Raw genomic sequence first — 4,060 nt, 5'->3', positions numbered from 1 at the left:
GGGAAAGTTACAGGAAGCAGCCACATGCGTAGAGAACTATGTCAGAGATAGAGGCCTTGCCTGCTCAACAGAAAAATCAGAGCTCTTAAGAATCTGGAGAAGCAGACAAAATCACACAGTACCAGAGGAGGAGGAACTCAGGATAAACGTCTATCTAGAAGGACAACCGATTCCGGAAAAACGATCATTAGAATGCTGGGAATGTGGATCCAATCGAACCAAAGATGCACACACACCCTAAAATTAATCAAAGCCTCGGCGACGCAAGTGGCGCGCATGATAACCATGGTCTCCAGAAGGAGGCACGGCCTGCGGGAAAATGACACTAACATTCGTCAGAAGCCTCGTAGTAAGCAGAATAACATACAGCCTCGCATACTACAACTGCACTAAGGGAGAAATACTTCAGGCAGACACAATAATAAGGAAAGCATATAAGTTAGCGCTCCACCTACCGCAAGCAACCTCAACGGAGAAACTCCTAGCCCTGGGTTTGCATAACACCTTTGAAGAGCTGAGAGAAGCCCAACCTGCGGCGCAGCTACAGAGGCTAAAACAAACCAAAGCTGGGATAGCGCTCCTAAATAGGTGTGGCTACGAAGGTGCGCTGCAAGAAACAAGAACAGAGCGGATACCTGACGAATATCGCAACACACTCAGGATAGCCCCGATACCGAAAAACATGGATCCAAACCTGCATAAAGGACGCAGGGAAGCTAGGGCAAAATACGTTCAACAAATCCTAGCCGAAAAAGAAAACACACTGTACACAGACGCGGCTGCGTACCCGAGAGATCCTCGAGAAATCAGAAACAGAATGGTAGCAACGGCAATAAACTCTGCACACAGGGAAATAGCCAGCGCATCATTCAAGGACTGTGCGGCCGAGGAAGCCGAAGAGGCTGCCATCGCCCTGGCGGTGGCGGAGGGCTACCGTATCCGAAGGTCTCTAACAATATTAACAGACTCGCAAGCAGCATGCCGAAATTACATGAATGGCAAAATAGGACGGAAAGCTCTACATATCCTTAAATCGGCCAAAATGCCGCAAACCGAGGAACAACAACTGCAACACGTAATCATGTGGGTACCAGGACACACCGGGATCGCCGGGAACGTAGAGGCAGATAGGATTGCTCGAGAGCACACAAACCGAGCCTCCACTCAAACTGACCTCGACAACCCAGCAGCAGACCCGGTACCCTTGAGCTACTCAGACATTCTAAACTATCACAGGGGAACGCGACTCAAATATCCGCCACCCCATAACAGCCTACACCAACAAGATGCAGTAGGCTGGAGGCTGCTGCAAACGGGGACTTTCCCCAATCTAAATACCTTAAATAAAATCTACCCCACGCAATGCAGCAGCAAATGTCCGTGGTGTGGAGAAAAACCCACGTTAATGCACATAACGTGAGTGTGTCAGAAAAACAAGGATCTAGCTGCAATAAACAAAAACCCGAGTGCGGAAAAGTGGGAGGGGATGCTCTCCGGCGAGGACCCGGCCGTCCAGCGCGGATTGGTGCGGAGAGCCTACCTGGCGGCATACCTCAGTGGAGCCCTGGACCAGGGTCCCCAACCCTGTTAAGACAGGCTGCAATAACTCATCGGAAGATGAAGAAGACAGCCCGCGACCGCTAATAACATATTTAATATCAAATATAAATAAAGTTTTCCTCCTCCTCCTCATGCACAACACTGCAACAGCCATAGCCCAAGGACAAATCATAAGACTCTGCTGGGTACGTAGTCATGTCGGCATAAAAGGCAACGAACGAGCAGATTTGTGCGCTGCTGAAGCTTGTGATAAGCAAATTAAAAATGTAAATATGCTTATAAAGATTGCATGAAGTTACTACATTGTAATGCAAGGAAAAAATGGCAGTCCGCTTGAAACAACGAAGTAAATAACAAACTACACTTAATAAAACCAGTTTTAGGTGAATTGAAAGCATATGTGCACCCCACACGTTTCAAGGAAGTCCTCATCCGCCGTGTTCGTATAGGCCACACACATATTACACACAACTTTCTGCTAACTAAAAAAGACAAAAATCAGTTTGTACATGTGGAGATGAACTTAGTCAATCACATTTTAATTTCATGTGCGAAATCTTTTTATAACCAATGCATCCCTTATATGCCCTACGTATTTATGCCCTCTACGCCACCAAGTTTTATGTCCTCTACAGCACCGATAATAAATATGACTAAAAAATTCTGCAGAAAACAATTTCCCTTACCTTGACTTTGGCGCATAATGGCCTGAGTCGCCTATGTGCAATAAAACCCAACACAGCACAACACTACTATCGAACTAATATAGTCGCCAAGCGTACCGACGACCCAGCAGATCATAACCATGAGCCAACCAGGCTAAACAGATGCTTTGACAAGTCTACTCGGTTTAACTAAAACCCTACCACTTTTTTTTTTCATGCAGACCGTAGCGCCGTAACAAACAGCCTAGTGAGCGGAGGAACAAGCTTTGCGGCGTGTTCACGACGCCCCTGCTCGTGCATACCTCGAGGTGGCAGCGTCCGCGTTCTGCCGATGCCACAGTCAGTGCGCGTCTTGCGAGATGAGGCTGCGGAGGGAGCTCCAAAAATTTAAAATAATGCCGGTAAGTAGAGCATCTCGGGGCTCAAAATCCGGTCTCGTTTCTTTCGCGACCAAATTGGCTTGCGGCGAGTTCTTAATTGCGCAGCGAACCAACCGCAGTGCCGCCTAGGCTAGCGCTGTAAAAATAGTACCCTCCCGCACGATTAGCAGGATCGGAAGCGTTGCAGATGCAGCCCAGCAGCGGACCGGTGTCGTTATACGCGAACGGATATAGTAAAAGCACATTCACGGACAAAATGGACCCGCCGCGCTAAGGCAGCGAGCGGGAACGCAACTGTGCATGCGCTGGCCGCTTGCTTGGCTGTGAGATGGGAAGCTTCACCCGTACGTCTCGCGGACGAGCCTAGCCAGGCGCTGACCCAGCGAAGAGGTGCTAGCACGGAACTACTGAGACACTCACCGGAGGAAGACGGCTGTCGTCAGCGAGGACAGCGGGTGAATACAGCGTCGCCTCGGTGCCCGGTCACACTCATCGCACCTGAGGCCTAGAAAACGGATGAAGATAGACGGGTGCTTAGGCCGCCAGAACCCTTTCGGACGATCAGAGTGCGGTGCCACGAAGTGCGGCGTTCGCAGAAAATTGCGAACGCAGCGAACTTGCCTTGCCTGCGGTGAAGATTGCGTTCAGCTATTGGCTGGCTACTTTATACACAGCAAGACAACAGCCACCTTGACAAAGTAAATGACAAACACGTATATTAGGCTGCACAATGCATTCCATAAACAAATAATGAACCTATATAGTTATGCATATATAGTATTTCAAATTTAGTTTCACAGTGGGCGCTGTAAGCACTCTTACGGTAACTGGTCGAACGCGCAGCTAAACATCTTGTTACCAGCGCTCCGCTCGCACACAGCGAGTTACAGCGAGGAGTTAGGGCTGCTCCTTTCCAGCATGCTAGAAATGCCGAGAGAAGGCCGTGGAGATGAAGGAACGCCAGCGTCAGAGCTACGAGTTGCATGGCATGTTTATACCCGATATTATCGTCCGTGAGGTGCAAGAAGCCTGAAAGATTACCCTTGTGTTGCAAGGTATTGAAAAATGGTACAGCATTCTCCAATTTTGAAGCGAAAAGCTTCACTACGCCAGCTTTTCGAGCCGTCAGCGGGGCAAATTTGAACTTGCATGTAGCTATAGAAGTCACTGTGGCCGCAAGTTTCACCTTGAATGTAGGTAGAGGTCAAACCATGAGCATAACTGGTGGCAGTCATGTTCGACACATGACGTCAGCTACAGCAGCGACACCAGCAGCTGTTACACCATCTCGACTTGACCTTTAACCTTGTCCCTTGGTCTTTGACACTGACCTTCATTCAATTTGTTTGACGAGCGGCAGACTGGTTTCCGTGGGATGCGGTGCACGGCTGATTCTATATCGGACGCTGTTACAGCGCTGGAGCATGCCAGGGCAGCAGGCCAGGTTGCGCTGCT

Source organism: Amblyomma americanum, chromosome 6 (assembly GCF_052857255.1).
Source record: "Amblyomma americanum isolate KBUSLIRL-KWMA chromosome 6, ASM5285725v1, whole genome shotgun sequence".
NCBI lineage: Eukaryota > Metazoa > Arthropoda > Arachnida > Ixodida > Ixodidae > Amblyomma > Amblyomma americanum.
The sequence above is the reverse complement of the archived record's forward strand: the minus strand, read 5'-3'. Positions refer to the sequence as shown.